Source organism: Dreissena polymorpha, chromosome 2 (genome assembly GCF_020536995.1).
Source record: "Dreissena polymorpha isolate Duluth1 chromosome 2, UMN_Dpol_1.0, whole genome shotgun sequence".
Lineage (NCBI taxonomy): Eukaryota > Metazoa > Mollusca > Bivalvia > Myida > Dreissenidae > Dreissena > Dreissena polymorpha.
In genome coordinates, this window is record NC_068356.1 from 30,774,198 (window position 1) to 30,801,227 (window position 27,030).

Consider the following 27,030-nt stretch of genomic DNA (forward strand, 5'->3'; position numbering starts at 1 on the left):
GCTCTCTAAACATTCTTCACTCTCTAAATTTTCAATATAAGTATTTTTCAAGTCGGACTTCCATACATATTTATAGTTTACACTTTCAAACTCTTTTGTATCACACCTATCACTTGTATTTTTACTGATTACTGAGTCTAATGTATATGTAACGCTCATTAAATTGTTAACTAGTACTCTATGCTGATGTGCACTTTTGTATTCACATAAAGATCCTAGTACCATTAGTCAAGTTTTAGGCAAAGAGCTCGAGTCCTGTAGTAAGTGGTTAATAGATAATAAGCTATCCCTCCATCTAGACAAAACAGAGTGTATTCTTTTTGGTTCGAAACGTAAACTCACTACGGTAGAAAATTTTAATATGCAATGTAATGATCATGTTATAAAATCTCAGTCTCCTGTAAACTATCTTGGTTCGATTTTGGGTGCTGATTTGTCTGGTACTTCTATTGTAAATAATATCGTCAAAAAGGTTAACTCTAGACTTAAATTTGTATAAAGACAAGGTGCTTTCTTAAATAAAAGTCTTAGAATAAGTTTATGTAATTCTTTAATACAATGCCATTTAGATTATACATCCTCTTCGTGGTATTGTGGGCTCACGAAACAGCTCAAGCTACAAATAGCCCAAAATAAAATGGTTCGTTTTATTAACAATTCCCATAGTAGAACATCACTTGGTGTATCGAATTTTGAAGATCTTGGTTTATTGAACATTGAGCACATTGAGCTAAGATACAAGCAACTTCGACTTAACCATATCTATAAGATTTTTTACAATAAATGCCCGAGCTATATGAAAGACAATTTGTCAAATGTACAGATGTCCATCAATATGGGAATAGATCAAGATTAAATTTTTATGTACCTCAAGGTGATGGCTTTACTAGTTCTTTATTTTACTACAATGGTATTAAGGATTGGAATTCATTACCTGATAATATAAAGTCCATCAAATCGAAATTGACTTTTAAGAAACTTGTTAAGAAACATCTTTTAAATGAAATGAAGGAAGTCGAGAATTCCATGTATTTTTACTTTTAGATTTGTTTTATTTTATGAAATTGCTTATTTTTATGCTAATTTGTATGAGTCTGTGTATTATCATGTCAACGTTTGAAAGTCTGGCTTTTTTAATATGTAAAAGAAATCATTTAAAAATCATGTCGTTTTTATCTTAAGAACTGAAACAAACTATATATTTATAGTCACTTATAAGACCTGTTTAACAAAATCCAGGGACCCCGTTTGAAATAAGCTTATCCATGTTTACATGTCTAGGCTTTACGGGTTATCCTGTGTATACATCATGTCGTTATATTAGTTAGATCTGTGATAAAAGGCACCATTTACACTTGAAGTTACAATGTTAGCTATATCGTAGTATTTGTATATTTACTTAACATGTTACGATATTGAAATGCATTGATTATATTGAACTGTAAAATGCTTGACATGTATACACAAATTAAACTAACTAACTAATTAACTAACTAACTAATTATATTAAACATTGTTCTGAGACAATATTTGGAACATCGATATCAAATATGGAAATATTCTTGAACATAGCATATTTGCATAACAAATAGACCACCACGCTACATCCCCTATTGCTTACAAAAGTATGTTTCCCTATCGTATTATCATTGCCTTTTCTACCATTTACAATTCTATAGCCCGTTTGCTTACAATAATCTAGCATAAGTCTTCCATTATTGTTGACAGACGTTTTATCTAATGAAAACCTACGTAATTCAATATCAGACTGGTACCCCTCAGGCAGTAAATCAATATTGAAATTGTTCACAATATCATTTTCTACATAATCAGGCAAAGTTGACGTGCGTGAGTTAAAGTCTCCAAAAATTGCATAATAATTTTCATTTTCTGACAAACTTTCTACATATATAACGGAATCAATGAACCTGTCAAAAACATTAGTCTCATCCATAGATTGGCGGCTACTATCATCTGGAACCACATAACATAAACCTATAAAAAATAGTCTCTCTCTGTACCTAACTTTTTGGCAGAAAGTTTAACCCAAATAAGGTCATCTTCTGATGTAAAAACTAAACTATCATCTGACACTAGATTATTTCTTATATAAACAATAATACCGCCTGAATTTCGTTTTGCTGTGCTTTTAATATCTTCTCTATTTAAAACGTAATGTTCGAAACCATCTACATGTAAATTTGAAAAAGCATCTGTCCATGTTTCTGTAAATAAAATACAATCATTGTTATCGAATAATTTCTTTATAAAATCCGATTTCAATTTGTCAGTCCTTTTACTACATAATCCGTTAATGCTCATATAAGCGCATCGAACTTTGATCTTCTCCTCTCCGTCCTATTCTTGACATCCGGCTCACTCTGTTGCCCATCAATGTTCGTCTCGTTTCAATTTTTAGAAACTGGAAAATTCCCATTTTTCACAGCTGTCAAATTTCGACTATATGGACTAGCGGAGTAAGTCCGCCGAGATGTACGGTTTCTTGTACGGAATACATGCGAGCCACTACCTGTCATCACCTTAGCATATGTCTGATCATTTAAAAGCGTATTGTTTTCAGAAATATTACACTGATTTTGCTCACTAACGACCGGCGACTGGGTGTTAATGCTACCGGACGCAGGGGTAGTATTGGGTAATAATAGTGCAAAAGTATCTTTTAGCAGGGAAGGCATCGTTCCAAAATGACTCCCATGTAAACATTCGGAGTTCACAACTTTGTCTGTTTGGTCCGCTCTATTTAATGACCCATTGCTCACTTGGACACTGCAAATTTAACAATTGAGCAAAACCCGTGTTTTCTACATTTGACACAACTGATAATCCTGGACTGTTATAAGTGTTTGATAACGGAGAGTCCATATCATGAATATATGTGTTATTTTGCTGAAATCCAGATTTACTGTTATAGTAATTTGGTCCGAAATTATCAGTGAGCGGAATTTGTTGTCCGATCATGAGCGGGGCGTATCAAGGTGGGAAACCAGGAGGGGGGTTTATAGTCAAAGTGTTTATTTCAGCGCGCTGTTCTGTACATTCGTAAATACCTGTTGTTGAGCATGCGTCTGTTGCACTTGTTCATTTTGATCAATCACATTTATATATGTCATTCTGTCGTAACCGACGTAAAAGTTCCAATTGGGGAAGTCGTCCTGAATAAGCCGGCCATCTGCTATCAATTTGGCAGGGAAGATAATAGATACTTTTGACCTTGGATATTCGGCACGGTGTTTTTTAACAATGGCCAGAGTCGATATCTTGCACTTTGAATTTCTTTTGGGTAGTCATAGTCAACTGAATAATCCGGATGGTCTTTCAACCGACTTACTTTGCTCATCACATAGCTGAGATATCCATAGTCTCTTAAATTTACGATTATCGGCCTCTTGTTGAAATTTTTTCCTTGGACTCGCTTTCCTAGTCTGCGTGCACGTGCCATGTACACGTCTCTCGAATTTACGTCCAATTTTGATTCTAGAAAGTCAGCAATTACCGCGAAACAATCTTCCTCCCGGGTTTCCGTAATTCCTCTGAAAATAGATTGTTTCGTCTTGAACGAGCCTCCAGGTCTATCGACTTATACGCCACTGCTCTCAAGAGCTCTGTTTGTGAATTTGTCACATTGATTACCTGTCCAAGGTTCTGAACTACCTGTGTTAGCGATTTATGAAACTCTATAAGATTTTTGCTACAATTTGATTGCTCGTTTCTTATGTACCTAAGCTCATCAAACATGTGCAATAGTGTATTATCAGGTGTACTATCAATAAAATCTTGCCTGCTTTGGTTAGCCATTTTTATAAATCCGTATGTCACGTGTACTCCCGCTCGATGAAAAATTTGAAATTTTCACAATGGATAGTTTATATAAGTCCATATTTCACATGAAATCACACGCAATTACTTAAAATTCCATAAAACGATACCTTCAATTCACTCAACGTCTAATATACTGTCAATAATATATAGTTTCAGTGTACTATATGTTCAATATCCACGTTTAAAATTCTAAAATGTTCTTCGGCTATATTTTTATGTCCACACTGTCCGCCAGAGGCACATTATGGTGTTATTCCTTTGATGTTTCTTTGATCTTTTTAACCCCACAAGTTTATGTTAATCCCGTAAGAGTGATTACTTATGGAATGAACCTCATTGTGTCAAGTGTACAGAAAACCGGACATAAAGAACCCCCTATTGTAGCTCTGGTGTGTACGGACAGACACTGACAGAGACAGACACAGAGAAGAGAAGCAGAGTGAGAGAGATTCACAACATGTATGCGCGAGCCGTAAGTTAATAATCTACCTTAAGTGGGTTACGCGACTTGAAACTAACTGTACATCGTACTTAATATTCAATCCGATATATACAGTTTATCCTAGACGTGAAACTTTAAATGACTTGTAAAGTAAAACACATACTAGGCCGTCATTTAATGAGTATAGCGATAAAAGACTATAGCTATATAATTTAAATGCAATCTTGACGATTTCTCTCAATAAACGTTTTACTCTCTAATGGAAAGTACGCCTTAGTTTTAAACGTTATAATTGGCTGAAATCTGGCTTAATATATTTCTTCAAGGCTTTTAGCTTCAGCAGATGAAAAATGCGTGTAATCTATGCAAATACACATAAGAAGGAGGCGTGGATTGGGTTTTGAAAATAAATTCTTACATTTTGCATATATCATTACCAAAAAGAACGAAAAGAAACAAACATTTACACGCGTGCATTGTCGGAGATGTTTGCAAAGCTGTCAACTTGAAGTCATGTATAATAGATCCAAATTTAGTTCACATTTATGAAAGTCTACCGCCCATAATTGGAACTATAGGCACACAATATTATTATAAATGTTTAGTTTGCCTACCGGACGTATATTTTTACTTGTATGAATCAATTGCCTTACATTTACAATGCTTTTCAAACAATAAAAAAAGATACAAATTAGCTGGAAATAAACTTAGCTTCAGAGCGGATAACATTATAAAACATTATATCAAAGTTCCATGAAAATGATCTACAATGCGTCAGAGTGGGCATAAATCAGCTGTAATAGTGAGCTTTTAAGTTTATAAATGAACTTCATACATATCATATCTCGACATCTTTGTACAGCACCATGTCATATCATTTGTTCATCAACACGTTGTATGTAAAGTCGAATTTTGCCGCCAATATGAACTTTTTGAAGAAACCCTGGCGGATATGTTACTCGGGGACATTGGTTATTACAATTGTCGGTGAAAAAACTTTTTCACTGGCATACCTTTAAAGAAATTTGTAAATAAAGTGCTAAATATGGGACAAATCCCTGCATCGTCGACTTTAAATAGCCATATTTCAATAAATCCTGAATATTTATAACCAGGATTTTTCTTACATACATGGTAATACCTCCTTTGCATGTACCAAAATATATTTTATTTCGAAAATGCATTTAAACAATTATAGAACTGGGTTTACTAACCCTACCGAAATTCTTTGAAATATATCGGCTACATCTCCTAGCATGTCCAACTTCTCACAGCATGTCGGGTTTCCTGGGGTGATATATTGTGAGTAGAACTCGGTCGTTTTGTTTGAACTGAAGGTTTGTTATAAAATATCATTTGTGTACCTCGCTGTTTATGTTATTGATTTATAGATTGACAACAGATGTTTTCAATTAGTTTGCATTGTAACTAAGCGAACACGGTGCCACAGGTACAGTTTACACGATTAATAGTCAACATGTATGAAAGTTGTTCATAACGATTTGTCGATACAGGTGTTTGAACGGATTCAGAAAATACACCTGAAGCATCAGCGGATCATCACTAATCGGTTGGTGCTCAACGAAGCAGCATTAGACAAATTATTATAATTGTTAAAGGGGCCTTTTCACAGATTTTTGTCGTGTATTAAAGTTTGCCATTAAATGCTTTATATTGATAAATGTAAACATTTGATCAAAAAAGCTATAGTAATAAAAACAAGAATAAAATTAAAGAAAGAAAAAAGCAACCCTCAACTGGGCTCGAACCACTTACCCCTGGAGTAAAAGTTTATCGTTAGACCACTCGGCCATCCGCGCTCTTAAAATGATTGATGTATTTTATACTATATATAAGCAATCATTGTAGTATCACAAAATTTAACGACAACAACAGAACTCTCCAAATTATTCAATCGTTTCGCATTGCAACGCTTTACAATTTTCAGGTTTTTAAATCGTCCGAAGATGCATATAATGGATATTTTAGAGCATGGTACATGTTCAGTATTACTGTTTTCTCACAAATATCATTCAATCCCCGTTCCCGGGAGCATGTGAGTTTGGTTGGTGGTCACAATATCGGACAAGTTGTGTTTCTTCCGGGTACTCCCCCCCCCCCCCCACACACACACAATACAATGCCATACCAAGATTGAAACATTCAGTAACAACTTAACACATGGGAATTGAAGCTATACTTAAAAATTCGCCCCGACTTTCGTTATTCTATTCTAAGTCAAGAAGTTAAGAGTGCTGCGACACATTCCGGCTTTACACATAATGCTGCCTCTTTGGGCGCGGAAAAAAACGTCATACACTTTGAAATACACACTTCAGTATTGGTCCGGTTAGATCTGTTAGATCTCATCACCGTCATAATTAAAATCAGCATAATCCGAAACATGTTTCTTATTACCAGATTATCAATATTTCAAACATCTGTAAATACCAATTTGCGTTGATATGGTACAATAAGGAATACTCATGTCTGGTAACTGATTTTTTAAAATGAGTTTATGCTTTGAAACTTGTGATAAATAGTCTCGCTACAATGGTGTATACCGGTACATCGTGTTTAATATTCTGATACTGATGATATAAAAATAATATGATGACTGCTTAGATTTATATGACGATAAAATAACGAAAACCAAGACGAAGAAGCTATAGCTCAGCAGATTAAGTCTATATATCAAGAAATCGTTCAGTTTGTGATGCAAGAACCAAATTTGGTACATATACTCTTCAGTCACTATAGATTTCATAAAGCACGTTAGCCACTACAACATTTCAAAATGGCGTCCGTTTTCAAGATGGCCGCCGTCAGGATTGAAAAAAGAAAAAAAAAGAAACAAATTCTCTGAAAGGTTTTACTGCTGTGAATATTACTTGATTTTGATTTCGTACACAACAATTTTACTAGTTTGAATTTAAATTCAGACATTGTTTAAGTTTAATATAGTACACACAAATCCAACATGGCTTCAAAAATGGCCGCCAAGATGGCCGCAAAAACCTTTTTATGATCATAGCTATGTAACTATCCACTCAAATTTGATGAATTTGGTGCCTATACCCAGGTTTCAGAGGGCAAAGAACACGTTTATTTCGTCAGACAAAGTTTAAGTTAATAATGTCACACAGAAATCCAACATGGTGTCAAAAATGGCTGCCAAGATGGCCGCCAAAACATATTAATGATCATAACTATGTCACTTTCCACTCAATTTTAGATCTACATTTTGGTGTCTATAGATAGGTTTCAGTGGGCAAAAAACACATTAACGTCATCAGACATTTTTTATAAGTTTATTATATATCACTCAAATCCAAAATGGCCGCCAAGATGGCGGTCAAAACCTATTTATGATAATAAAATATGACTATGTAACTGTCCACTCAAATTTGATTAATTTGGTGTCCATACCCAGGTTTCAGGGAGAAAAGAACACATAAATATCACATTTATATCATCATACAAAATGTAAGCTAATTATGTTACACAAACATCCAACACGGCGACCAAAATGGCCATTAACACAATACGAAGGACTACAGGTCCATAACTTGTTACTTAAAAGTTATGGTTGTTATGTAAAACGCCATAGTTTAAGAGACATTATCATAAAGCAGTTGAATAATCATAAACTCCAATTTATGACATTTGGAAGAGAAGTGAACTAGCACATGACTTCAAAATAGGATCAGGCTTTACTAACTTCTGTAGACTTCATTGTTTACCGTTGCTGAAAATCATTGAATATTAATTACAGCCTGATTAAGCATGAGTTCTTCCAAAATATTAATATAATCACTTTGTGTTCCTTTGACAATTTATTTACATCAAAGCAGAAGTAGATAGTCTTATTGTCCCTTTCGGAGTAATGCAGGATCTAGATTAGCAAATCTGTATCCTCGCCCTACAACTGTGTGGTGCTACGACGGGATCGTTATACTGTTTCTTTAACAATTTCAACGTCTGCATCCGCTGAAGACAGAACAATATAGCATCCCATTTAAGGCAGAGTTGTGCTGATCAGAGCAATCATGCCGGCCGTGTTTCTGTCACGAGACAAAAAATCTTCCCTTTGAACATGAGCATTTTGTTTCTTTGCCTAAACTCACAATATGATTCACGTTTGTTTCATCGTCTCCGGTGCGTGTTGTCTTTGTTATGATTACCGTCTGCGTAGCCATCGAATCGCACTGTCGCTTGTACGTAATGCATTTTCTATGAATCTACATAAGACTCGGCTATTGCGTTATATAAGTCGCCCTTCTCCATGGTCAAGGATTCAGCAAAGTGCCACCATCATGCATCTGTTTCATGAATACAGTTCATCTCATCCACACAGGATTTGTCTATAGCATACTCTCAACTTGCTTGAGCGATCTTAGGCTTATCTGCTGAACACAGTATGTTCTTGGTATCAAAGAAGGCAGCAGGAAGGGAGCTCAGTTCAAAAGACGATACGACTGCACGAGAAGGATCTCCAGATTTTTACACCACCAGAAAACACTGGAACAGAAGAGCAGGATAAAAAGCACGGTCAGAAGCGATCTTAACAGCCAAGCTATTCCCAAGAGCTTTGACTCTTTATTTTCTCGTGAATTTATAAGCAAAGACCGAGTTTCCTATGATATCTCTTATGATCGTTTTCACAAATGCCTCAACTGCATGAACATTCACATCTGACCCAGCCACTATCTTATTGACCATGTTTCTCAGAGTAGGGTTAGCTGTGTATGGAGAGCAGGTTGTAATCTGTGTCTTCATTCTCTCTAGATCAAGAGAATCCCCTTGATGCACGCCTCAGTTGAATCTTTGTGTTGTGGAATTAAAGTATAGGTCAGATCTGTGAAATCCTGCATCCCACTGTTGTGCTCGGATGATGCAGATATGGTCCAAGGGGGTTGCATTTACTCGGCAATTTCACTGCCGCGAGTTAGACCACGTGTGCTCTATAAACACATCATCAATGTGTGCTCAATGACAAGATTGCGTCCTAGCCCAGCAAATCATTGATGGCTCCTACGAACAACGTGAAAACCAATACCGAACTTTTGATAAACGTCTGGGTGCGTTTTCTCTAGGTCACTTATTTGCAGCAAAGATGGATAGCAAATCGGGCACTGCCTGCTAATGCATCAGCCAACACTCAGTACGATATGCTTTTATGCTTCCTGGGTCATTTCGGCTGTAAGCTGTGTATGCCCTTTTCACCAAGAAGATGGTCCCGTGAAGCCCTCTGGACAATTTTTCGTGTCACAATGTGCACAATTTGCGCATTTTCTCTATAGACTGCCACAAGTATTTTTTCGAGAGCGGTTTCTGCCATGAGGGATCCTTTGCCCCCCCCCCCCCCCCCTGCAAGCTCATACGTTTATGAAACATACCAAATTTTAATCAACACTTTAAACTACTTTGTGGCGCATCAGTGACGATTTCGGCAGCCTTCCAATACAAGGGTTGGTCAAACGTTACAACAATGGTGTGAAGGTTGTGGCACGGTTGCAAACAAAGGCTTATGTTGACAGAATGCACGCTTTGTCCCCATTGTACATATTAATCATAGGCAAGAATTTGAATGACAATTGCAGCCCTGAGTACTGTATATTTTGATTCAAGATACGCATCATTCACTGCAAATTCAGTGTTGCCTGAAGCTGAAAAATATCGATCCTCTTGTCAAAATCCAAAAATCACGGCAGGTCCAAACTATGGCGTTTCACACAACAAGCATCCCGTCAAAAGTAATGGACTTGTGGTCCTTCGTATTGTGTCGTTTGAAACCATGTGAGATTTCAGTGTAACATAATACACTTAAACTATGCCTGACAATCGTAATGTGATCTTTGCCCCTCGAAACTTCGGTATGGACACCAAAATCATCAATTGTGAAAGTTACAAAAGTATGATCATTAATAGATTCAGGTGGCCATATTGGAGGCCATTTTGGACGCCATGTTGGATTTGTGTTTAATATAATAAACTTGGACTATGTCTGATGATCTCTAATGTGCTCTTTGCCCCTTGAAACCTATGTATAGCCACCAAAATAATCAAATTTGAGTGGATATTTACATAGATATGATCACTAATAGGGTTTGGCGGCCATCTTGGCGGCCATTTTAGACGCCATTTTGGATTTGTGTGTACCATTGTAAACTAAAACAATGTCTGATGATCTTTATGTATTCTTTGCCCCTTGAAACCTAGGTATAGACACCAAATTCATCAAATTTGAGTGGATAGTTAGATAGTTATGACCATTAATATGTTTTGGTGGCCATTTTGGCGGCCATTTTGGACGCCATGTTGAATTTGTGTGTAATATAATAAACTTAAACAATGAAGGATGATCTTAATAAGTTTTTGCCCCTTTAAACCTATGTATAGCCACCAAAATAATCAAATTTGAGTGGATATTTATATAGTCATGATCATTTATAGGTTTTGATGGCCATCTTGGCGGCCATTTTGGACGCCATGTTGGATTTGTGTGTACTATTGTAAACTTAAACATTGTCTGATGATCTTTATGTGTTCTTTGCCCCTTGATACTTAGGTATAGACAACACATTGATCAAATTCGATTATATAGTTACATAGTTATGATCATTAATAGGTAATTGGCGGCCATCTTGGCGGTCATCTTGAAAAAAATAATTTTCCGGAGGTCCGATTGTGGTAAACTTTTGATATGTGTTAAAAGACCGTCTAGCCTACCAGAATCAGTTAAAATACCCTTTTGTAGCAATTTTTTGGTGGATGAAGGTATTACTTCATATATTGACCGTTCTAGTACTTCTTGCTAAAAACAGAATATTGGCGGCCATCTTGAAAAAATGCCGCCATTTCGATTTTTCAAGTGGCTAACGTGCTTTTTGAAGAAAGGGGTACCTAGAGGTAATGTATGCCATGCTTGCATCACTAAATGAACGATTTTTTCAAAAATCAGCGCAGCTTTAATGGAGGCGATGGTAATATGGTGTTGTTTTATGAATGCTGATAACAATGATGGTTGGGTTGGTGTCTTTGTTTTTGTTGCTGTGTTTAATGATCATTCCGGCAGCCTTTCCAGCGTTCCTAGTTTTTCCTAGTTTTCCTGGTTTTTCCTAGTTTTTTTAAAAGTCTGCTACTTTTTCCTAGTTTGTTTACAAAAAGCTGCTAGTACTACTAGTTTATTCCCCCAGTGATGAGTCTTACCATTGCTTAATGGGCAAAATATTTGTTGTTGTTTTTTAATTTAATGTCACCTGGATATGTAAACATGTTTTCATGATGTTTTAAATATATTTGGGTTTGCTTAGATAGGTATGCATTACTGGTTTGTTTTCCTAGACATGATTCTTTGATGCTTTGTGTGTTGTAAAAGCATATCCTGTTTAAATTCTGACCTGTCTAAGTTACTGGGCCATGCAGATGGACCAAAACATAAGCAGCTGATGAAAGTACGCAATGATAAAGGCAAGACAAAGCTATTTAAATCACCTGTACCTGGAGGTAGTCAAAATGGAGGTGGTGATACTCCTTAAGCCATTATCAGTAAGCGATCAAAAAGCAAAGGCATTATGGGAAATGCAAGTGGCATCATGTGGACATTACTTGGCAAAATGATCAGCAATGCCTTGAATGAGACATTGGGTGAAAGAGAATATAATTTGCCAATTGAGAAGCTTGTTGCTTTGGGCAGTGATGGGCCTAATGTAAATAAAACCCTCTGGAGAAATGTTGATAACCATAAGAAATCATTGCGGTTACTAGGACTCACTCCATTTTTGCCATGCACACTATATGCACAAACAGAGGGGGTAATTACGTGACAAACAAGATGGCGACGTACATGCCGAGGCAGGTATTTTTCGTCGATTTATACCCTTTATTACTTGTATTATGTTATTTTATTCCGCTCACTTTCCAGCCATATTTAGAAGAAAGTTTCTGGCTTTTATTTCATAGTAATATTCGTTCTATTTCTCGACTTTACTCGTTGCGAAATTTCTTAGCGGGAAGACCTAATTAGGGCTCCACTAAGAAAAGTTGCACCGAGTAAAGTCGAGATATAAAGCGAATTTAAATACGAAATAAACGCTAATCACCGTTTTACTGATATGGCTGGAAAGTGAGCGTCATTTAAAAATAAAACAGAAGAAATAAAGGGTATAAAACGGCGAAAAATGACTGTCTCGGCATGGACGTCGCCATCTTGACTATCACGGACGTCGCCATCTTGACTATCACGTGATAACCCCCTCTGACAATGCATTTAGAAAAGGCCTAAATGCATATGGAGATGATGCAAAACAGCTGGCCAGTGATGTCTTTCAGTGGTTGAAGTCCCACATCAGCTAACGAGAGGACTATGTGTTGACATTTGAAGACCTGGGACTGGATGAAAAAATGTTTGTCCACCATGTACAATGCCATTGGCTGACACTTAGTTCTGGCTACCATAACTTTAAATGTCGCTTGTTATGATTTTTGACTGGCGCGACTTTATAGTTATGGATCAACCCCATTAGGAAAGTCAACCAGAAATTCCCGAAAAGTTGACAGTTAAAAAAGACCAGTCCAAAACAGCTTTTATATGCAGTTATTGGCCCAAATCAACCACTTGATCGGAAAGATTACTATTTTTCACATTTAACTGATATATTCTTTCACAAAATACTATCTTAAACATTTCAAATTTATCTATTCTGCTCTTACATATCGAGAAAAACATCGATGTGACAGACTTTCTTGAAATGCAAATCTCCTGAGATTTCACGCTCATATGACGTTATTTTTATTTTTAGTAACATACCATGTGCTCAAGTGTTTTCAAAATCAGAATGACATTTCCCGGTATCTTAGATTATTCTGGCTTGTTTTGTAAACAAATTGTAGTGTTAATACAAACTCAAAGTAAATATTATTTAAAACTACCTGATTCACACTGAAATCAGTCTTATAATCCACCATACGTAAGTTGTTAATCACAAATGATAGATTTCAAAAAACGGAAGTAATGTTTACAATTTCAGCAATAAATGTCAATGTCGATCCGAAAGTACCCAAATGAAAACTCGTCACGTGACAAAGCGACAATGGCGTAAAAATTGTGATTTTCAGACTGATTAGAGTTATTTTCATCTATTGTAAGATGCATTTAAAATATTTGAACCTTAAAATATTCCCAGATGCAGTAATTTATATTCATTCACTAATATATGTAGAAATGTATCCAAGAAAATGTGCTTTCTTTGATTTATAGCGTGACATAAATATGTTACGACTCTGGTTGACTTTCGATACGGGGTTCGCTTCAGCGTACAGGTCTGTCAATACTATATAAACTGTACGCTGAAGTTTCTTTAGCTAGCTGACACTAATACCAGCTCTTGAATGTATTGGAAAGCACTGGGAAGCACTATGCAAGTACTTCTTGAAAGATCTGCCCCACAAAAGTAAAGAAAATCATATGTATGCTCAGCCGAAAAAGAATTCGAGGTATCTAAGGATGTGCCAGCTGCTCTCTGGAAAGGAATGCAAGGTATAAATATAGTTTTTGGTGAGTTTAGGGCCACTGTTTGAACCATTTCTCAAACGATTACAGACGCAGGAACCAATCATTCATCTCCTGTATTCTGAGATGTCTGACTTCTTGAAGTCGATTTTGTTGAAATTCATCAAGTATGATGTTGTAGGGGAAATACATGGACACAAGTTACAAACTATTGATGTACATAACAGCAAGAACTCGGTTCATATGGATAAATTGGAAATTGGTGTAGACACACAAGAAATATTGTCTCATATTGACCCACAAAAACAGAAAACTAAAGAAATTGATTTGGTGAAATTCTACTAAGCAGTATCAAGTGACCTTCAAACACAGACTGCGCTTCCCTTACATGATACAGTGGTGCGAGCGGTACATTGCCTTCATTCAGATGTTCATGACCAGGAGAGCTTACAAACAATGATGCGCGAGCTATGCATGGCATTGCCAACTGTTGATGATATGGAGGTCATAAAAGTCACAGATGAGTGGAAGATATACAGGTCTGAGACCATCTCAAACGACAAGATATACAAAGACAAACAGCTTGTAAGGAATGATTGCTATTGTAACTATGTTGTGAGCATCAAGATTTGTTATATTACTCCTAGTTTTTCATAAACCCTTCTAGTTGTTTCCTAGTTTTCTCCTAGTTTTTTGTTCAGAGCACTCCTAGTGTTTTGTTAAGACCTGCTGGAAAGCCTGTCATTGTGATTTTCTGCGGCTGATGATGAAAGTATGGGTGCAACAGGAGACAAAACAGCAATTGTGTGTGTGTGTGTGTGTGTGTGTGCGTGCGTGCGTGCGTGCGTGCGTGCGTGCGTGCGTGCGTGCGTGTGTGTGTGTGTGTGTGTTATTTCAATAACTGCATTACTCTACAGTCAATCCATAAATATCTAACATTTGGTGCTGCGTTATTCATCAATTTTTGTTCTTATTTTCATTGGATTTTTGCATCATAATTGTTTAACGTGAACAGTGTAAGATTTATAAATGCATGTGTAATGGCAACGAAGGGCGCAAACTTTCAAAATTTCGAGCTCTTACTAAATAGATCTTGAGCTGCATAGTGTTATGTATAACAACAAACCACGTCTTTAACTTGTATGTCCATATTCTGGTATATTTATTGTGTACAATTCATACTTATTAATCAGGGCTGAGAAGATGATGCATTAGTTTGCATATTATTTTGGCTCGTGACTTTCATTGAGCAAACATATGCTTTTCGCACATAATAAAATGTATTCACTCAGCTGTTTGTTCTTTGGAATTGGATGATATTGAGCGGAACGCTCTTTCATCAGTAAAGGGAGGTAATTGCTGAGAGAAGTTTAATTTTACCTGATCTATTTATAGCCTCAGATTTTTAGGGGCATTTTCACGTTGTGGTAAATTGACAAAATTGACAAAATTGCACACACAAAAATGTTAAATATTCCCAGATTTTCGTTGTTGTTATGATATTGTGAGCAAACAGTATAATACTGAACATTTATTACGCTTTCAAATATCCATTATATGCATCTTTTGACAATTTAAAAACCTGAAAAATATAAAGTCTTACAACGCGAAAAGATTAAATAATATGGAGAGTTCTGTTGTTGTCGTTATTGTTTGTGACACAACGAGGATTGCTTATATGAAATATAAAATACATCAGATTCTCAATGAACACGGGTGGCCAGGTTGTCTAAGTGTTAGACTTTTATTACAGGGGTCAGTGGTTCGAACCCTGTTCGGGGTTACTTTGTTTCTTTCTTTAATTTTATTTTTTTACTGGAGCTTTTTATTTCCGATGTTTACATTTATCAATCTAAAGCTTGTAATGAAAAACTTTAATACATGCCAAAATCTGTGAAAAGGTCCGTTTAATTATCACATGCGCGAAAATACAACCGTACTATGACTGTAAAATTTTATATAAATCAGAATTTGTAAATTTAATGTTTTCTATTAAGGATCCGGTTAAAATTATTCCATTTAACGTTTTATAAACATTTCTGTCAATTTATTAATGATGAATGTTGTTGAAGAAACGTCTGACATTTCTGATTCAACAGCACTACTTTGCTGAGTGAATCGTAGTAATTTCTAACTACGGCAAAATGATAAGCTAACTTTAGTTTTTCGTCCCAACTTTCGTAAGTCTAGTCATAGGCGCTAGACGGCAATGTTTTATTTATTTATTTATTTATTTTTTAGTTACCCGTTGTTAATTATAATGCATACACATACTAAATCACAAAAAATCTTCCGACAAAACGGAAGATTTTTATTGATTTAGTATGCGTATGCATTATATTAAACAACGGGTAAATAAAAAATAAATAAATAAATAAATAAAAACAACATTAACATCGAGCGCCTATGAGTCTAGTAACATGATTAACTATGCGTGATGGGGCATACAACGGGTCCTAATATAATACAGCCTCATTTACTTCGAAATACACACACGCACTGTGGTGTTGACCAAAAAGCGAACGTAACTTGGGTTTGAAGACCTTACTTGGCATTACACCTTAGTTCGGCCAAAAGTACAATGTCTTTTGTTTATATAGCGAACAACTGGTGTGCCTTCATAGCTTTGATTTAATCAAGAGGTAAACACAATGATAGTTATGTTTTATATTCCATTATATTTTATGACAAACATAAATTATTTATCATCTAACCATTTAGAATAAAAACAAACACATTTGTTTAGGTGTCATGACAAGCAGGGTATTTTATTTCTTGAAACACACGCACGGAGTGGGTGTTTGTATCTGACAGGGCTTTCTACACATAAATGCAAGAAACAAACCTTCCGACGAGCATGTGTTCAATGAGCAACAGATATCGACCCCAATGGCACCGCTCAGTTGAAGAATCTCGAGACGTCAGTACACGTTGCGACATCCTCCTCATATATTTAAGAACTGAAACGATACAAATTCCATTCTGTAGAACACGTCGCTATACGTATCATTAAACATGCTCATGCGTTACATGTGAATAATTGAATATTATTAATACCCACCAGACGTCAAGCCTAAACTCAAAATCATACAATTGCACAATTTAACTTCATATTTTCAAAATCACAAGTCCAACCAAGGACGTCACGTCCCTAACAACCGCCCGCTCGCCGCCGAGGCCTAAAGCGCACCGAGGACGCCCCCCTATTCCCATCCACAACGCCTATTTGCGAAAAGTACATAAAGTGAAGCATTAGTTTTGATAAAAGCAGCTGCGATAATAGACTGATCCGGAAAAGCACGAGTTTAGAAAAACCCACTAATCACCCCGGTACAAACAACGCTGGTCCATTATATCAACCAATGATAGCTTCCTTTAAATAATAACGGTTGATACGGTGTGTGATTTTGAAAGGATTAAAAATGGGTCATGTTTATTTGTACCAGCAGATTAGTGGGTTTTTCCAAAAAGTTGCTTTTTCCGGGATACATATATTACAAGATTTATGCATTACCATTAATTAAGAAAAGTGCACATGGCTTCACAAATCTGCGCACGAGGAAATCTTGATTTCCGCACCATTAAACATACATCACCTTCAAAAACCTGTATTACCAGTTTATTTATTCACACAACGATAATAAATACATATAAGTGGTTTAATGTAATGCCCTTATAGTTCTACTCTATTTCACAATCCTATACGGATCAATAGAAAGCCATTGTAGTTCTTCTTGAATGCTCTTAGCTTTTATGAGTACATGCGTACCCGGAGGGTCAATAGTTTGTAGGGGTGGCCAGTTTGGAGTTGGATTATTGCAATTATAGCTGGGAGTTGGATTATTGCAACTAAAAGCCATTGATGTCATCGTCATGGTCGGTGTAAAAATATCAGCAATGTGTACACACCGGTCTTACTGACAAAAACGTAGTGACGTCACAATCTATGTATAGAATGAAAATATAAGGTACTTGGTGTACTGAGGTCAAATTCTGTAACATTGGTGTTTACATATTGTCAGGTAAACTAGGTCACGTGGATAACATTGGCGGCATGTTTAACAGCTAATTGTAAATAATTAAGGTATTAAGCGTTTTAAGGTAAGTTTTTTTTATTGTAATTTGTACATGCATAATTAATTTGTTTGACCATTTAATAGGTGTTATGCTAGTTTTATTGGAAAAAATGAACACACCTTCGATCACAGGTATTTTTTAAACAGTTAAATGTAAAATGCTATCAGTGTAGCTATACGATACGATAATTTTGTTGTCACATTCCAATACAGTTAAGTTGATAGCTTTTAGACTGTGATGCGCCTATTGTCAATTAAAGGCACATTTTCATATTTTAACTGTCACATGCCTATATATTTTAATTGATACTAAGTTTTGAAGATGTTTTGGGCACACAAAGATGGTTGGTTCCTGAATAAAGCACTTTTTACCGAATTAAAAACTCATTTTAAGTTGATATTTGACGTAATCTACCTGTAAAATTTAATATTTCTAATGTCCCTGGCATTGGTGATTAGTAAGGGGCACAAAATATAATTTTCTGGTGATTAATAGAGGGTTTTTATTTGTGAACTGGAGGAAACATAACTGGAAAACATAAAAATATGCACTTGGGCACAGAAATCATGCTCATAATGTTCACATAACACATTTAATGAGTGTCCTGTAAACTGCGGTAACATACGTTAACACATTTTGGTATCAGTCACATATTTGGTGTGAAATAATGTTAATATAGAGTGAATTATATGCATATGACATTGACAGTGGTCACGTAATATGTTTATAATAGTGATTGGACTCATTATTTGATAATTAAAACAGCATAAATTGACGAAATTTCGAATTTTTAATGGTTGGGAACATTTTTTGTAAGATACGTTAACGCTCTATCGACTAAATAATCTAAATGAACACAGCTATCATATTCCAGGCTAAGATTCATTAATCGCCGACTCTATCATGACAAGATATAGCATGAGAAAAATCAAAGCGCTGAAGGCACTGACTTTGTTCGCTGTTGTATAATCTTAAACGCAACTCAGTTTTCAAAATTATGTTATAGCTTTTTATATCGCAAGTTTGAAATGACCACAACCCATTCAAATTTATAAAGAGTTTGTCTTAAAGCACAGGGTGAGATGCGTGTGTTTTATCAAATCATTGATACAGCTAATCAGTGTGCACAGGCTAATCTTATTTGACATGCATTAAGCCCATTTTCCCTGAAGCAGCCAATATGTACAGATTTCAATGATAAACACTAGACTGGCCAACGTTGTCTTACAAGCTGTTAAATACACACTATGTAGTGTACCAGTGAGAACAGGCAGATGGTGTGGTTAGAGAAAAAGCTTCAAAGTGATAGTATGGGAATCTAACAGTTCATAGGTGTCTATCGCAACCGTTTTTTATTTTTGGTGTTTTCACTTCATATACACTTATTTTTATTAATGCAGCATCAACATACTAAAACAATATCCCGGAAAGAGCAAAATAATGCATTTGAATAGCAACCGTACTTACGTTTGACAACTGATCATGCATGTACGATGTGATACTAAATTTAATTTTAGTGCAGATTCGTTCATACGACACAAAGACACAATTTTGTTTTACGGATCATTTCGGCTTACAGGACTGGGTGAGAATAGCGAATATAAAATTTTATTAACAACATGTAGCAAGATGAGTAGCAGATATGTGATCAGTAACCACATTTTAACTAACTCTTTTGACCTGTTAATTCTTTTCAGCCCAATTCAACAGTGCAAAATGCCCTTAATATCACTTTAAGCATTAATTGTGTCGTCTGCTAAATTTTACTGCAGTTATCCACACAGGCAGTCTTGGGTTACGGTTCCTACCGTAGCTAAGCCATACTGATATCCATAATTGCGTCTGCATTATTTGTGAGCTTCGCTCATAAATAAGAACTAAAAATGTTGGTAAGATACGTTATGGTAAGATACGTGAATTGTGCTTTCATGTAATCAGTTTCCTATTTGTCAAAATCCTATATTTAGATTCTTCAAACCACATACGTGCATAAATAACATTAGACAAACTCGACAGAACCATGTTCTCGGGTAATTGCCTAAGCTTTGTAGGCAGTTGGATAAATTAATATAAAGTTTGATACTGGACCAGTGTTTAATTTAATATGTTATAACTGGGTTAAGTTACCGTTCTAGAATAATGTGTTTTACATGATATTATACTTTAAACTTAATTATCAAAGGTATTGTTAATGAATAGGTATGCTTTTTAGTGCATAAAACGTAACAAACAAGCTTAACACATCTTACATAAAGTTCACGTATACACGCTCTATGTCATATGTTTAGGGCACAACTTTTAAAAGATGGATTTTATTCTTTCAGTAAATGTGTGCTTGGTTGATATTACAAGCACAGGTGGTTAGCGTGTGGCTATGATATTAATTAGTGAAAACATCATTTTGAATGATAAATTATCATATTGTAACAAAAAATCAACTTTTCAAAAAAAAAATCAATATCAATATATATAGAACAAGGTATCCAACTCGAAATCACCCGAAAGCGGGGTGAACAGCCATTTCTTCATCAATTTTGCAGCGATTTTCACGAACCCAGTCTTATTCAACGCAGAACAGAAATTCCTTTCTGGAAATGTATATATCACGTTATATTTCTACACATGCTGGGTAAAATTTTAAGAAATAACACGATATATGATATAGAGGATATTTGTTGGATTCGGTGGATTATCGATTTTAATTTGCGAGTGATCATAGAAAATAGCATTTTTTTATCTATACTATGATCACGAGTGAATTTAAATCGATATTCAACCGAATCCACCACATTTTCTTTTTATTTTATGCTTGTTTTCACCTTGTGTTTTTATGTCCCCCACCACTTTATAAGTGGGGGACATATTGTTTTTGCCCTGTCTGTTGTTTTGTGTGCTTGTTTGTTTGTTCGTTTGCATCAAACTTTAACATTTTGCCATTACTTTTGCAATATTGAAGATAGCTAGTTCATATTTAGCATGCCAGTTGGTTTTTTATTGCAATTTCGGGGCCGATAATATCGGCCCCATTCCCCTCAAGAAAGAGTATATATTTCTAATATATTTTCATATATTTATATAATTTTATGTTTCAATCTTATATCAAATGTGTGCTTTAAATACATTTCACTAAATTAATTGATATTTTACAATAAAACAATACATCATCATATATAATTATAATTTAACTTTACTTTGTATCATTAAATAAATAGGGTAAACTTATTTAATGAATTTAATGATAACAATCCATATCCATGTTAAAGATTATATAATGATATATGATTAAATAATGTTGTATACTTGCTATTTTATGTATCATATACATATAATTGATAAGATAAATTGCATATAGTACTATTATTTTTACATTCATTTATGTTGATGATTAAATATAATGTTTTTCACAAATATTTTTACTAGATAATTTCCCGTAGCAGGACATCAAGTTGATTTTTTGTATTTAATCCATTTGGTGATTGTGTTTCAAACTTCTTTATGAATTCCAATTCCTTAATCAGTCTGTAATAACGGGAACTGTCTCGTATTTGTGTTAGCACTGATATACCCATGTCCTGCCCCCCGTGGCCAGCACCATTGGTTTATTTCTCAGTAGCCGCACGTCTGCCTCGTGTTCTTTGGCACGTTCCGTTATTGATCTGCTTGTCTCTCCTACGTATACCATCTTTTGGCATTTAGTACAAAATATACCCTATACCAAGTTGTAAATGTAACAGTTCTGTTTTATTGCTTCATTTGGAATTTCACGTCTTGGTTTGTTATGGAATCCTCTTTTTAACATTTTACAGACTATACAAATTGTCTTGCATAATTTTGGTATTTGTTGAAAACGCTTGTTTATTTCTTTGTTTGTTTTTCATGTACTAAAATGTCACCAATATCTCGTCTGTATGGAACTTTTGGTACATCTGGGAATACATTTTTCATTCGGTCTGATTTATATAGTTTGTTGGTATGTTTTCGAATTATTGGGTGTATGTTTGAAAGGTTGTTGGAATAAGTTATAGCTAATGGTACTCTCTTGTTGGCTGTTTTATTTGTTTCTTTCTTCGTAAGTAAGTCTTTCCTATTTAAAATATCAACTCGGGATAATTCATGGTTTACAATTTTATTTGGATATCCTATTTTCTGTAGATTTTGTTTAGTTGTTCCTTCCTACTTTGGTATCTGTTTTTGTCAGAACATATTCTTTTAAACGTATTCCTAGTCCATAGGGTATTGCTTTCTTCACATTTGTTGGATGGTCGGAGTCATATTGGACATATTGATGTTTATCAGTTGGCTTTGAGTAAAAATCAGTTGTTATTTTATCATCTTCCATTCGAATTTTTGTGTCCAAGAAGTCTATCTGTGTTGTATTCCATCTTAACTCTACTTAGATGTTTTCATGTATTTTATTAGCATAGTGACTAAGTCGAAAAATTTCATAAGTTCGTCACTTCCATGTGTCCATAGTCCAAAACAATCATCTATGAAACGTTTATAAAACATTGGTTGTTCCCGGGTGTACTTTGTCCAGGGTTTTCCATGGAAATCCATGGAAAATATGAGGCTGGAGTATTCGGACTAAGTTTCCAGCCTTTTCCAGCGTCAATATTTAAAAAAAAAGGGTGGAAAATTGTCCATGGTATGTGGAAATAGCCTGGAATAGTTTCCATGGTTTTCCAGGCTCCCTGGAATAATTACCATGGAACAATTTCCAGGGTTTTCCAGCCAGCATGGAATAAATACCGTCCGAATACTCCATGTAATCTGGAAAACCATGGAAAACCATGGATTTTTTTCCAGGGTTTTCCAGATTACATGGAGTATTCGGACGGTATTTTTTCCATGCTGGCTGGAAAACCCTGGAAAATGTTCCAGGGTTTTTCCTTGTTTAATATTCCATGGATGCCTGGTATAACATGGAAAATTGTCCAGCGTTTACCATGGTCACTGAATAGAAAAAGAAATTTCTGGTCTAAAAACAATATTCATGTATTAAATGAATACAATACTCACAGCTTAAATAAATCATAATTTAAGGTTAGATTAAAACAAAACAAAAAATCAACATAATGCCTTAGTTTCTTCGATGTATTATTTTGTTCACAATTTATCAAAATATAACATCAGATTACAAATTGTGTTACATTTATTTAACAAATTATTCAGATCAAACAAGTGTTGTTTAATACATGCTTACAAAGCCTCTATGTCCATTATCATAAATCAGGCCCTTACATAACAGAACAGGCGCTACTTTAAAAGTTAAAAAGTATAATGCAACCTTCACAACATGTATTCAAAGTAACAAAATACAAGCAAGTCAAGTAATATACAGTAACAATTCATGAACCCTGTACAAACGATATACAAGAAACAAAATGAAAAATTTAAGTTTTTTTAGCTATTTCATGTTTGTCACAATATATGTAGCTGCCCATGAGCACAAGGATACTATTTTTCTCAGCTACATTGTACTTTCACTTTCATGCAATTTAGGTGCTCAATTTCATTAAAATACTTTGCATAATGCATGTACATGTATTACTTTCCAAGTGACAGTTAAAAATATAATTGCAAGTCTAAAACTTGTGTAGGCAGCTTAGTAAATTATAAGTACCCAGGTGGGATAAAATTACAGTTTTTGAAAACTTTTTTGTTAATTAGCAGGGCTTCAGTAGGTCGTGGATCTTTTATAGAACTTGTACTGCTGTTATACTGTACGGCTCCTGCATGATCTCTGAAAGAAAAACAAAGCAAACAATATTACAAGAAAGTCATAAGTTTTTTACATTCATCTGTAAAAGTAAATGTGCAGCAATCATATGATTGAATATCTATACTTCAATGCTCATTCATATTTTAATCTATTTTAGATATTTCATATCACTGCTCAATTCGGTATGTGGCTTTTTTGTATTTGAGCGAACATTTACGATCCTAAGTAGTTAGCAATTATTTCTTTTCCATTTACTGAAATTTATTCTCTTAAAGTTTGCAAGCGGGCTTTAATCTACTTGCAAACAGGCAACCACACAGGAAAACTGAGACTTTCAAGTGAATAAATTGGTGATTTAACTTATATTTTTATATGACTCTCTTTTATTTTGAAATTTATATTGTTAAATGCCCCAAAACGGGGTACACTAGCATGTATCTGGAAACTCAAACATACATGTATATAGGAATTTTATATTCAGATATTGCTATATGAAAGTTATGCTAATTTGTTAATTCATATAAAAATAACCTGTAATTGAAACTAAACCAAAATATTGGATACCAAAAAGACAAAATACTTTCAAGTGGTTAACACTAAATTACTTATATGAGCCCGGGGCATAACAATATTTACCATGAATTTGTGGCCATGTTAGTCCTCTTAGTAAATGCGCCAAAAGAGCTGCTTTGCTGTCTTGGGTTATTTCCCTGCCAAACTCTGCAGTATCTTTCATCAACTGGTCAGCTACAGTTAAAGCACATAATGAAAATGTTTATAGAAAATAATTCAAGTATTGTTTTAAATATTTAGTAAAATGGTCTTTAAATAATAACTTACAATGAAGTTTATACATCACAAAGCATAGCATAACAAAATTTGTAGGTATGATTAGTACAAATTTATTATTGCTATAATTAGAATGATGTGTAATTCTATTGGTATGAAAATGCACAGTGAAACCTAAAAAACAATGCTATTGGTATAATTAATTTATTTATAAACATTAACAGCATTAATGAGCATTGAGTTCTCATCATGCACAGCACATAACTCCCTTAGCCTCAGTTCCCTAGCCATGCATTATAAACTTCCGATACTACATTCAAGCTTATTAAAATCTCCACATAGGACTTCCTTTATCAAGCTGCAAACTGCACTTAGTGAAAATGTGTGTGACAGCTGCTTTTAAACTTCTATATTTGCCATACTTTTACCTAAAATGTCACATAAAAAAGGTCTACAATGATGACATAAGAAGAATAAATTTAAAGAAATATTTAGAAATAATGAAAAGCACAAACCTTCAGTTGTTGTTCTATTCCTAGACAGACTTCTGAAACACTTGTATGCATCACTTTTTAACAACATTTCATGTCACTTTCCAAATGATATACATACATTATTATTTTAAGAAATTCTTGTTAATGGAAAAACTCATTAACTCTACTGTTTGTGAACATTACATTAACTTCATTTTAACAACAAGTTTAACCTGCATATTTTACAATACGCCTGCTCCAGATTTTCAATCTAACAGGTAAACTTTCTGTATTTGAACTCAGCCAATCAGAAAAGGCTGTGATATTTTATAACCAATAGATTAGCAGCAGACATATCTGACTCACACACAGGTTTATCAGATAGTTTGTTAATTGCAAACCTGGACTGTAGTTAAATATTGAGTGTGTATACACCTTGAACAGGGTTAAGGAATTTAAACTTGTAGACATTGCTTTGAAAGTTACTACTATTACTTCTACTACTAGTACTACTACTACTACTTCTGCAAAACTACTACTACTATTACAACAGCCACAAAAACAACAACTACTACTACTACTACTACTACTACTACTACTACTTCTACCACTACTGCTACTTCTACTTATACTACTACTACTACTACTACTACTTCTACTACTACTACTATACTTCTACTAAAACTGCTGCTACTACTGCTACTACTACTACTACTGCTTCAACTACTACTACTGCTTCAACTACTACTACTACTACTGCTGCTGCTACTGCTGCTGCTACTACTCCTGCTGCTGCTGCTGGTGCTACTACTACTACTGCTACTGCTGCTGCTGCTGCTACTACTACAACGCCTGCTGCAGCAACTACTACTACTGCTGCTGCTGCTGTTACTACTACTACTACTACTACCACCACCACTACTACTACTACTACTACTACTACTACTACTACTACTACTACTACTACTACTACTACTACTACACTACTACTACTACTACTACTACTACTACTACTACTACTAGTACTTCAACTACTATTGCTACTACTACTGCTACTACTACCTACTGATGCTGCTGCTACTGCTACTACTGCTGCTGCTGCTACTTCTACTACTACTACTTCTACTACTACTACTGCTGCTGCTGCTAATGCTACTTCCTTAACTACTACTACTACTACTGCTGCTACTAGTATTGTTATTATCATTTATTCTACTATTGCTACCATTACTGCTACTATTCCTGTAAATGCTAAAACAACAACACAATAATAACTGCTACTACTGCTACTGTCACTTTAATTTGCACCAATAGTATAATTATCAGTAGTTTAACTGCTTGTACAACTTATACAACAACCACTTTTACTTCTACTCCTACAACATATTCTACTGCCAGCCTCAGCATTACTACTTCTACCACTACTACTACTACTATAACTACTACTATTTCTGCCCAAACTATGCACATTGTTTTATGTTTTATTCATATGTTGTGTAAATTGTTGAACTCTGATTTACTTTGAATAAAATGTGTTGCATTTTTATAAGTTATTTTCTCCTCTTATAAAGTCTAAGTTTTTTCCAGGGTCAGCTGAAAATGTTAGAGTCTTTTCCATGCTTAAAAAATTCTATGTTCCACTTTCCATGCTATCTGGAAATATTTTCCATGGTTATCCAGCCTATATCCAGCGTTTTCCATTCCTTTTCCATGCTTTTCCATCCAAGGCTGGAAAATGCTTGGGGAAAAAAGTCCACGTTTCATGGACATTTCTAGAACAAAACCCTGGAAAACCCTGGAAACTGTTTCAAATTCCAGGGATTTCCATGGAATTCCATGTTATACCATGGATTTCCAGCCTAAGTTCCATGATTACCCTGGACAATGTACACCCGGGTTAGTTGTATTCTGATAATTTTTCATCCCATTTCCTCATGTAACAACCCGCATAATTTCTCCCAAGTTTCGATCCAATAGCAACCCCCTCGTTTTGTCTGTATTCTTGTCAACAAAATTCAATCACATTATTTCCTAAGACAATTTTAGTCATTTCCATCACCGCTTCAGTATTGCTGTTATGAATACATCGTTCATTTAAAGCTTGTTTGCATGCCTCTAGGCCCTCTTTGGAGTTGATGGGATACAATTTGACAACATCAAAACAGTATAATTG

The 27,030-nt window shown here is 35.0% G+C and overlaps 1 protein-coding gene and 1 long non-coding RNA gene across 4 annotated transcripts in view; one reads left to right on the plus strand and one right to left on the minus strand.

Annotated features, from left to right (window-relative positions):
* Positions 1 to 27,030, plus strand: part of LOC127866427 (phospholipid scramblase 1-like) — a 75,438-nt gene that overhangs the window by 25,288 nt on the left and 23,120 nt on the right. The window contains exon 1 of one of the 3 annotated variants that reach the window (XM_052406940.1): positions 17,530 to 17,764. The exons of 1 other annotated variant lie outside the window; for it this stretch is intronic. The gene's annotated coding sequence lies outside the window, so the exon portion shown is untranslated. Of the gene's footprint in view, positions 1 to 17,529; positions 17,765 to 17,805; positions 17,898 to 27,030 lie in introns of those variants that run through there. One more of the 3 variants, XM_052406937.1, reaches the window with a different exon arrangement.
* On the minus strand, positions 23,013 to 25,072 carry LOC127866452 (uncharacterized). The gene is made up of 3 exons (XR_008043007.1): positions 24,900 to 25,072; positions 24,232 to 24,342; positions 23,013 to 23,616 (listed from the first exon to the last, which is right to left on the minus strand). It is a non-coding gene; the product is annotated as an uncharacterized LOC127866452 (long non-coding RNA).